The sequence below is a fragment of the Xenopus tropicalis genome, chromosome 6 (genome assembly GCF_000004195.4).
Source record: "Xenopus tropicalis strain Nigerian chromosome 6, UCB_Xtro_10.0, whole genome shotgun sequence".
NCBI classification, from domain to species: domain Eukaryota; kingdom Metazoa; phylum Chordata; class Amphibia; order Anura; family Pipidae; genus Xenopus; species Xenopus tropicalis.
In genome coordinates this window covers 78,305,221-78,317,379 of record NC_030682.2, presented here as the reverse complement: position 1 = coordinate 78,317,379, position 12,159 = coordinate 78,305,221, and positions in this window count along the sequence as shown.

Here is a 12,159-nt window from a genome sequence, read left to right as displayed (position 1 = left end):
GGTTGGGCCTCTGGATGAGGCGCTACATCCAGCTGAAGGTCTGTGAGATAGTATTGCAAGATGTTATTTAAATATATTATACATACAGTATATATATATATACATTCATACACAAAGGGCCACCATCATAAATAACAGGGCCCCTCACAACAACATTTTTGTGGCCCTCCTCCTCCCATGCCCCCAATGCCCCCCCCCCCTCTGAACTCTCACATCAATACAAAGGACACACAGACATTGTTAGCCAGGGCCCCCTAAAACATTTGTGGCCCTTCCCCAAATGACTATGGGCCGCTCCCTGCTGCTTCCCCCTGCTTTAAACTTATTTATGCATATGTTTTGCCAAATAGATGTGTATATACTGTATATATGTGTATATGTTTTTTTTTTTGTTCAGAATGCCACAACATATTTAACATTCCCTCTTTATTGTGTTTTTTTTTAAAAAACATGCATATATACACATATATATAGGAACAGGTCAAAGCAGGCACTCACGTATAACGAATTAGTAAGATAAATGTAAGGTCATGCACCTGGGATGTAAAAATAAGTAAGGATTTTTTACTGTGAGAGCTGTGAAGTTATGAAATTCCCTCCCAAATCAGTCGTGCTGGCTGATACATTATATAGCTTTAAGAAGGGGCTGGATGGATTCTTAGCAAGTGAGGGAATACAGGGGTATGGGAGATAGCTCTTAGTACAAGTTGATCCAGGGACGGGTCCGATTGCCATCTTGGAGTCAGGAAGGATTTTTTTCCCCTCTGGGGCAAATTAGAGAGGCTTCAGATGGGGTATTTTGCCTTCCTCTGGATTAACTAGTAGTTAGGCAGGTTATACATAGGCATTATGGTTGAACGTGATGGACGTATGTCTTTTTTCAACCCAACTTACTATGTTACTATGTAATAATTTGCCTGGGTGCAGTAAAAAGTAAGCATACAAAACTAGAAAGAATTTTTAAAAGTACAATAATTACCTTCCGCTATTTCAGCTATTAATTCGGGACTCCTGCGCTTCATATCTGACCATATCCGCTCGAGAGTCCTGAGGTCCATTCGGAGGGCATAGCGGTGTTGTAACCTCCGCATCAGCCTGCGGAGGATTGCTCTCTTTCTCTCATGGACCCCTACCATCCCCAGCGGCTGCCTATCATAAGATGAGGGCAGGAGATATCGGCAGATGTAGCGCCTCTCCACCAGTCGTAGCTCCGATACCCCAGGTATGTTCACTCTCTGAATAACTGCAGGCTCTGAAACAAAATGGCCGCAAGTCGCGCCTATCACGAGATTACAAATGGCGAATAGTCGCCAAAATATAACGTGTAGTGTATTTGTCGCGACAAAACGCGCTGTATATTATCGCAACTAAATATTTACCGCTATAGTACTGTATATTATCGCGACAACATATTCACCGCTATAGTACTGTATATTTTGGCGACAACATATTCACCGCTATAGTACTGTATATTTTGGCGACTAAATATTTACCGCTATAGTACTGTATATTAGTAGCGAAATTCCATACATGCCAAGACTTAAGTAAAATTGAGTAAAAAGACACATACTTGAATAAATAACACTGTAAGTCCATATTTTATTGGCAAAAACTCATTTACTGTACTTTTCTATAATTTTTCGCCTGCCTGTAGTAGGTGTTAATTTTTGCATAGACCAATGCGATATTTAGCGCGCCTAAGTGTTTGTGAATCATGCGATCGTATTCTTTTCAGCGTGGAAATTAACGCATGCATTAAAACTAGCACGAAAAATACCGCATGTGAAAATGGCGACTTAACGCGATAATACTATGGTGAATCGCGCACTAATTTTTGCGTCTTTTTTAACGCAAAAAAGCGTGCAATCATTTTTATCGCACTTTAGTGAATCGGGCCCATTGTATCAAAGTGCCGGTATAGACTGTTAAGATTTCTGGGCTCTCTGCCAAAAGCTATTTTTTAATTGTTTGCATCTTTTTAAACGTTTAGTGCAGAAGATCAAAGGGAAACACACAAAGACAAAGCTTTCCAGTCTCCTCCCAATATTTTCCAAGGCTACAACATTCTAACATCCTTCAAAAGCATGTAACTTTATAAAATATAACACAGCTTATGCAAATATATAAAGGTGTCTCTACCCACTGTGGTAGAATGGCCCAACAAATGAGAGAAAAGGTGAGTTTTCCCTTCAAGTTCTCCATAGTGGGAGATGTAATCTCTAAGGGAGAGGATGATAAACCGAGAAGGTTTGTTCTGTTTAAAAGGTTGTGCTGTCTGGCCCTGAAAGCTATAGGGTTCTGGAAGGAACAAACGGATCAGGCGATCCATTCCAGTAGTCCAGCTCACCTATTGGAGCTTACTTTCCACAGGAAGGCTGTCCTGTGGAAAAGGTATTTAATTGTATAGGCAGGTGTGAGACAGTCTCTCAGAGCAGGGCACAGGAAGGATACCTCTCTGTGTTAGGACTCCCAGAGGGGCTGGGGGTGCTGCCTGCCACTGCCAGAAGCAGAGGGAGCCCAGACTTGAGAAAGCTGCCAAGAGACTGAGGGTCTAAGGAGCTGAAAGGAAAGCCAGGAGGCTGAGATAATCCCCCAGAAGTGTTGTGAGTACAGGGGTGACCCCAACATTTGTGTTTTCCCACTGGTAGTCCACAAGGGACCCAGGTTAGTGAGGGAACTAATGTAATGTGTGAAGGTAGTGCCCAGTGGCAGTGTCTGTCCTGGATCCCGCTAGTTTACACCACAAATATTTCTTTGCATATGTTGTAATTAAAGAAATTATAATTGTAAACAACTTTCCAATGTACATTAATTACTTTATCTGGGTTATTTATAAATGCAATTGCAGTTGAAAGCAGCACTTTTTATCTCTTTCTGCTCTCTGGGTCTGGATCTTAAAGGAACAGTAACACCAAAAAATCAAAGTGTATAAAAGGAACTACAGTATAATGTACTCTTGCCCTGCACTGGTGCAACTGGTGTATTTGCTTTAGAAACATTACTATAGTTTAGTAAATGAAGCTGCTGTGCAGCCATTTAAAAGAGAAAAGGCACATGTTACATAGCAGATAACAGATAAGTTCTGTACAATACAATGGTGTTTTATCTGTTATCTGCTATGTAACCTGTGCCTTTTCTCCTTTTTCCAGCTTGAATGGCTGCCCCCATGGCTGCACAGCAGCTTTTTATATAAACTATAAAAGTGTTTCTGAAGCAAATGTGCAAATTTTACCAGTGCAGGGCAACAGTGCATTGTATTATGATTACTTAAAAACATTTTTATTTTTTGGTGTTACTGTTCCTTTAAAACAATGTAACAGGAGTCAGGTCCCCACCAGTCAGACAGTTACAGTTTTCAGTATCAATAAGATTAACATATAATTTTAAAACCACTGAAAATATGTAATGAATGTATAGTGCAAGTTTGCTTAGAATTACATTCTCTTTCACTATACAAAAATAGTTTTTGGGTGAAGAATCCTGTTTAAATCTTTCTGAAGAAGCTAATATCTGAATGGTTGCTATGGGTTAGTTCCCAGGTGATAATTTGCCCAGTGTTTAGAAATGACCCCCAAAAAGTTGAGCAAACAGCCTGGTATTAGAAGTTTAAAAATGCAGATATCTCAGAAACTGCTATTGAAAATGAATGTAAATTAATCTAAGAAAACCACCTTGCCCTACGCCTTGTCTGGCATTAGCCTTACAGAAAAGGCCCTCATTTCCCTCATTTTGGCAGAGAGCCCAGAAAGTTAACAAGCCACACATGCACTTAGATACAATTGTAACTAATAAGCTAAACAGGTCTCTTGGGGGAACTGAGACTTGCAGCTTAAAGGGCAATTTCAGCTTTTTTAACAAAACTGTAATAACACATAAAACAAGACCCCAAAACCCCCAGAAATGTGTTGAAACGCGCTACACGCAGCATTACTTTTTGTGCCTCTTTCCATTTTCAAAATGTTGGGAGGTATGTAGTAGTACTGCTTCACAAACAAGCAAGGCAAATATCACCATTAATTAAATGGAAATGTTTATGGAGCCAAATCAGCAAAATGTTCGCAGGCCGTTGATTGCAAAATAGGCAGAGCAGTAATGTATTGTGTACGGGCTTATGATGTCAGGGGGCAGGGCTATGACACAGGGACTGTCTGATTGCCTTGTCATTCAAGGGGCATCCTGTCAGGATTTGCTTATGAAAACAGGGCTGTCCTGTCAAAACAGAACAGGTAGCAACCCTGACTTCCAGGTTTATCATACAGTAATTTCTGCTTGTATAGTGGTAAACTGTCGGGTTGCAAATAAAACTGTTACTGGTCAGATTAGGCATTGGATCTAAACAGGAAAAATGTTTAATACAGGTCCACCCAGCCAGCTGACATTAAAGGAATGTTAACTATAATAGGATACACTGTCAAGTACTATCTCTCACATTTAATATATAGCATGGGCCATACGTCACCAATCTTTTGATCTTGTTGGGCTTTTGGTTTTAGTGCCAGTGACACAGAACATTTAGCCAGTGAGGCTTGATGTTTAATTAAGGGGGCTTACCAATATTTCTGTTTTTGGGTACAAATGTAATGGTAGTATATAAAGTTGTGCAGAAGTACAATTTCAAGCTCTGCTTTTACACAGTTTATCAAAGTATAAAAGAAACCATGAAAGGTGGCTAAACTTGCAAGGTACAGAATATCTTAGCTAAGTGGGTTCTTTTGCTGGTTTTTATTCCTGTGCACTTCAGTAGGCCTTTTTTTTTAGCTCATTGTGTAGTAGTTGTGTAACTCTTGCATAAGAACTTTTATAAACTTTTTGTGAATAAAAATTAAAATTCTAACCTCTCACACAACTGGAGGCTTTGCTACTTGAAGAACTGCCTAGTATTCATCTATAAAGGGTTATAAATCTATGTAATAGTATTAAAAAGCACAGAAGGTCTTCTGAATTGTTTATTAGCTTATTTAAAATCATTTATTGCTTAGTGTTTTCTACTTCTTTATCTCTCTAAGGCTAATGTCAGACCAGGCGTATAGTGTATATTTTCGGCAAGATGAAAAACGCTTGCCAAAAATACCGCCATACGCCTCCTACCTGTGCCTGCACCCGAATGAATGCAATACGCTCGGGTGCAAGCACATGTAGCCGATATCCACATAAAAACGCAAGAGAATGCAAAGTCTTGCGTTTTTATGCGTATTTCAGCTACATGTGCCTGCAACTGAGTGTATTCCATTCATTCGGGTGCAGGCACAGGTAGGAGGCATATGGGGGTGTTTTCGGCAAGCGTTTTTGCCAGGTCTGACATTAGCCTAATACATACTTTTACATAGACATAAAGTCTCATTTACAGCCACAGCTGTAAGTGGTTAGGGGATAAAATGGATGCATAGTTGTGTGCATATTAGTCATAGTCATTGAGGTACTTGCAGCTAAACACACTCCTTCTGCTTCTACATATTAGCTCTGAGTGCAGATGCATCTGTCCTGCTTCTTATGATTACTCATGCACAAGTTTTCCTATTAATGCCAGATAAAACCTAGAGATGCTGCCACCCTAATGGGTTTTTATAGTGAATTGCATCATTAGGCACTAGAGATGACCAGCAAATTGGGCCCTAATTCTATTTTTTTTTTTTACAAAAGTTACACAATCTAGCTGCAACTTTCACTTGCACATGCAATAGTATACATTTCTTTGAACTGCATGCAATTGTGGTGGATGCAACTCTGCGTGTACTGGAATTTTAGGGGAAAATATTTAATTGTGGGGAAAAAACATGGTAATTTTCATTGGATACTACAACTTGTAAGTAAATGCACCTGACAATATATATAATCATACGAGGCACGACCATAATTCAACCTCTTCCTTGTGGTTAGTAATAAGACTTCCAGATGCTAATTGCACATTTTAAATATCTATAAAGTATGCATGTATATTAATTATTCAGGTCATAGTCTAAAAATATCTGATGGACTATGCTTGGCATGTAGCTACATAGCATTGTTAAAGTTATTATAGCAAGTAAGCAAGAATGATAATTAGCAACATGAAACAATCAAATGGATGGGTGAGGTACATGTAAGAACACATCACGGGAGGGGTACTAAAGATGTCACTTAAGACATGAAAGATCATTTACTTATGCAAGTGAAATGTGTAAAGTGCAATTTGGGACATAATGTGCAATTTTTATCCTAGTTTTTCCAACATAACTGTGGCCCCTAGAGTTGCATCTGATGCAACTGAGTCCAATTTTTCAAACACGCTGAAATTGCAGTTTACTGTAAAAAAACATGAGTCAGGATAGTGTCATTTATAATGCCTTACTTGATACTTTAGGTGCAAGTGTTCTGCAAGTATTAATGTAGCCCAAAGTGCTACAGGAATTTCCACTATCTTAAAGGTGCAGTAGCTCCAAGGTTCTTCTTTTTTGTTCACTTCTCCATTCTGCTCTCTTCCTGTTTCCTTTTGCTCATCCTTTGCTTACTCTGTTGTACTTCTAACCCCCTAGTCCCCATAAAGGGAACCTTTACCACATTGCAGGTCTCTATAAAATTATATATCACAAAACAGCCAATATGTAAAATCAATCTAAATATATCATAAATTTCCTTTACATGCAGGAAAGTCACAGCTGAGTCACTACGATATTTAAAGCAGTGGCAAATGCAGTATAAAGCTTGGTTTTAACGTACTGATTGCCTATTGCTTTAATTACTAAAGGAACAATTTTTTTGTTATCTTGTGATGATTATTATTATTAGAACATTTTTATAAAACACCAACATATTCCACAGCTTTGTTTAATAAAATATTTCTTAAGCTAAAAAGTATGAACAGGGAGATTTGGTTTGATTCTTATCTACCTCATAAGGACCAAACATGCAGTAACTTTAGTTTCCCTGTTTGCGCTGTTTAGTTCTACAAATAACTAAAACATAGATTTTTCATTAAATACTGTATTCATTGAATTAATGTTGAAAAGGAATCACACAGGGATTGGTTATTAATCTCCTGCCATTCTCAGGATTGTTAGCCTGGGCTTCCTAAACATAAAGGTTATGGGACATGGAGTGTTAGAGCCTCAGTTAGTGGTGATCAAAGAAAAGGTATAGGTTGCTTCACATATATATTAAAGGAAACCAACACTAAATACTGGTCTAGTATTTATTGGGTTAAAAACATAGTCATTGTTTAACTTAAGCACATCTCCGGATTTGTAATGAAGGCGCCCAGGGGCCACCCTCATGCCCCGCCCCCCCCTCCACCACCCTCAGGATTGCGCATGCGCATCCATTTAAAGCGCATACGGAGCACTAGGGACAGGACGCACTGATGTTTTCTGCACGTCCTGTTCCCAGTGTTCCATATGCACAAATTTATGCTGCCCTAGGCCCAGGCCTTTTTGGCCTTGCCATAAATTTGGGTCTGTTAAGCATTTGTTTAATCAAGTTTATTAACACAATGCCACAAAGGGCATTCTGATAGCAGGTTTGGGATCTTTTATTTGGAAACCCATTATTAGGACAGCTTTCCTGCAGTCCATTTTAAGTAAACAATTCATATTTTTTTAATGGCTTCCTCTTTAGTAATACAATAGCTCTCTGTACTTAAGGACAATTATGCTACAAAAATCCATGTTGGTTGCAAAGCATTCCTATTTGTTATTATTTATTCATTATTTTTAATGTTTAAATATTTTAGTAAACCGAAGGTATGATAAGACAACACTTCTTATCAACAAGTATCTAACATATTCATCCACACAGTGCATCCTTGTCTTATCAAAGCTGCTGTTTCTTCTGACCAACCAAGTCTGCTGATATCAATATATCAGCATTGCTTGGATCTCATAAACATGCAATCTAGCTCTTAAGCTGGATACCAAAGTTCAGCTGCAAGGAAATCTGAAGAGAATAAAGTATATTATAGTAATAGAAATAAACATCATTGACAATGGATTGGTGTGTTGTCAAAAAAACAAGAGATCACAATATAAGTAAAGTTGCAGTCAGTTATGAGCCTACATTTACAGCTATATTCTATTTGATATCAATATACGATTATTTCTCTACCATCTAAATTACCAGATCAAGTATGAGGTTTCTAAATGGGGTTGTTAAAATTATACCTGGGTCCCCAGACCATATTGAATTTCCCCACAACCCCTTGGGTCTTATATGTAAAGTTTATTAATGGGAGGACACCTTTTACCAGCTATCTCCAAAATGTTACATAAAATGTGACAGAGGTGGGCAGGCAGGCATTAGAACATTCACTACCCCCCAAAACACAAACCATTGGGTCTGCAACCCTAGTTGTCCCCAGATCGATGGCCCACATTATGTCAGACTAAAATTTATTTATAGGGGGTATACAAGTCCAATACATATGATTAAGGTTGGCTTGTAGAGAACCGCACCTTGGATAATGATTGTCCTGTCATTTAGCAATTCTTTTGAATTTAAGGGGTATTATAAACATTTGGTGAAAAGATGTATATTTTATGATTCTATCTCTGATTGAAATTTCTAGCTATTGTCTATAGCCTCGACCCATTATTCTTGTACAGAATGGTATGCACAGTTATTATATCTCCATAAATTCTATAAAGGAGTTTATTAGATGTGGGTAAGAAAAGGGTTTCTCCTGCCCCCAGAAAGAATAAGGATGAGGTAAGGGTGTTAAGCCATAGCTTAAAAAAAATGAATTGCATATGCCTATTTAGTCATCCAACTTGTAGTTTTTGCTAAGTGGGGAATTGTGCATCCAGTGTTTCCATTAAACAGGCTATACAATAAAGAATAAGTTAACCTTTTATTTTAAAATCCCTAAAACTCTAAACAGCCAAAATGACATACTTCACTCGCTACATTTAAACTGATGTCCTTTCTCTTATCTGCCGTGAAGCTCTGCCCCTTTAGTATACCGAGCCTTCCTACCTCTTTGAATGGGAGGTCAGTCAAAGAACTGTCTACTGTGCATGCTTGCTGCATCCTGCTCCAATGGTAGTCAATCAGGTATGTGCATTACCAATGCATTTTATTCTATTAGCAATAACATATGTAAGTATGCATATACAGACACATAAAATGTGGTAATACACAAAAGGTAGGATTATATTTTTAAGAAGAGTAATCTCCCCAAAAATTTGAGCTGGTCCCAATGCACTGTGATTTTTGAGCAGAAATTTCTTTTAATTTTCTTCACACTTTGGTTTTAATATATTATGGTTAATGAAAAAGCTTGTTGTCTAAAAGTACTATGTACTATAAAAGTACAAAAATGTGGCAGGGAAAATATTTTTTAAAAAATTATCCCATGTGATGTATACCTTACACTACATGCATGAAAACACATAAAATAGGCATCTGTTAGACTGAATGAAAAGCGGGTGTCTGTATATCAGCAGAAGATCTAGTGACCTGTTAATATTACATTATGACATTAGCTTTCTGCTGCTTCCTTCAGCAATGAGTGTTTCTGAATTAAATATAACAGCATGCGATTATCTTACATTATCCATAGTTCCTTCTGTGCATGCCACAGTTAATGGATGTTACATTTACAGGGTATCCAAACTATGTGGCAGGTTAGTATGATACTATTCCTTGCTGACTAATATTAGAGCTATATTTTTGCACTATTAAAATTTTCTGACAGCCCTGCAGTTTTACCATGAAATTTTTTTCCCACTGAAGTTTTGTTTTACAAACCAAATGTATTTCAAATGCTGGAAAATATGCTTAGTTTACATTTTGTCACAGTGGATAAATATTATATGCAGAAGACTTGAACTCATTGCTTTTCTTACCCGAGAAACCATTTTTATGTACTCTATAAAATTAGATACTTTTTGCTGGCAAGAACACTTCCTTGCCAGACTATGCTTTGACAAAATAATGAACAGAGATTCTTGTCTGCCAGCAAAATACTTTGCAGGAAACAGAAAATGTTTAAAAGTTATAAATAATGATGTACAGTGTAAAATTAAATGTACTTGAAATGTACCAAATTTTATATTTTTAACACAAGATGTATCACATAAGGTTCAACACATGTAATATAATTATAAGCTTAAATTTAGGAACAGAGTTGCCCACTCAATGTATCAATCCGTCAGTTGCTATATTTGTACTATAGGTGTTCTTATTCAATCATGGTTGTAGCCCAAGAGGTGAACACTGATTAGACATTCTAACATTATGTTTTTCAGTCCTATTTTTATGTCCTGTTGCTACAAACTTTCAAGGGAAAGTTAATTCCATTATTGTTTTCTATTTCACCCAGATAGCAAAAAAAGAAAAAAGACAACCCAAAGTAATAAACTAAACTTTAAATTATAACTGTTAATCACTAGCGACCCAAAGTTAATACATTAACCTAGAGCAAACGTACCTAGGAATAGTTGTGTATCTATAACCCCAGGTCAGTCGCAAGCTTCAAACATAGGTTAAAATCAAGTCAAAACAAAAACTTGCCAGGCAAGGAACTCACCACTGTCGACAAGTGGTCCAAGTGCAAAAGCCCCAAACCCGTAGCTTGAAAGGGTAAGCAACCATACATGAAAAAATAGCTGTGCTCATATACCAGGAGTCAATTAATATCCAATTTTATCCGCTCATTTAAAAGAACAAAGCCTAACTAGTTTCGTGCATAGGTGAACTTAATCATAGGCATGGGTAACATACAAAACATCACAACTTTATAAAGGAAGTGCAATTAGTGACATCGCAATTTTTTCCCCCTCTCTTTTCCTTATAGCATAATACGATACATCAAATGACAAAACTTATTATTTGTAAACAAGTAACATTCAGCACTAATATACACCTCTGTAAATAAAATAAATAAACCAGTAAATGAAACCGCAATTAAACAGTGAGAATAAAGAGGACCTACTATAAACTTAACCATATCAAACTTTATCAAAGGGTTTTACTCAGCTGGAGGCAATGTAACAACTGATGTCAAAAACAGAATTTAATCCTTTCGGCTGACATGTACCTAACCTAAAAAACCATTTAACCCCCAAACGCAGTAACCTAGTGGATCTATCTCTGCTTCTTTTCATCTGGCATCACATGTAACTGGGACGCATCACCACTGCAACACTGTATAAAATGTTTTGAAACTAGACTGTTGCCACTCTTTGTCCACAATTTGTCCAATATGTTCCTGCATTCTGCTTTTTAAAGGATGAATGGTGCAGCCCACATATTGAATATTACAAACTGAACAGGTCAATAAGTATACTACAAAACATGTATTGCAATTAGCATACATATATATATATATATATATATATATATCAAAACTCTCACCCGTTGCTGTACTGGTAAATGTGGTGGAGCGTTTAATGTAGGAACATTTAATGCTCCGCCTGCACCACAAGGGTAAGTGCACTTTGTCGTGAGCCAGGAAGTCCCAATTGATCAGGATCTCAAAAGAGTCGGAGAAAGAAAACTGGCCAGGGTAGGGGCCTTACATGACACAAAGTTACAACTGTTCTGCAAAATTGACGAAAATTGCGGGTCACTAAATAAAACAGGTAAAACACCAGTGACTATGCCTCTAATTTTGTAAAATTGGTTGCTAAAGGTAGTAATAAAGGTAGGGATATTATTATTCACCAAGTTATCTCTCTTAACCCTGTTATTAAAGACTTTTTATTTTTCAATAGTTCAGACCTATCCATCCTCAAAGTTTTTAAAAAAGCAGCAACAAGGTGTTTCATTGGATAAACTCGATCCAGGAAACGGTCTTGCAGAATACAAGACAAGCAACCCAGATGCTGGGAAACACAACTGGGTGAGTGCAATATAAACCATGGGGGTGCCCCCTACCAATCACCAACAAGAATCCAAAGGGGCTTCTCCTTTACATTACTCTGGAAGACACGTGTAATCCGCTGTCAGCACAGATTTCAGAACTAAAACGGCAAATGCAATTACAAGCTGACCAACTCGACGATTAGGCCAAGACAAAACCCCCACACCTGAGAGGCTGGGAGCACATTCCACAGGTTGACAATGTGGGTCGAGTTGCTGCCTAAACAACACACAACTGTGACTGCAGATATATCATGGCCTTCCACACCTTCCCATGTGACAATAGGCCACTAACTGGCTGATGCACCCCATCAGGGAAAGCCATAT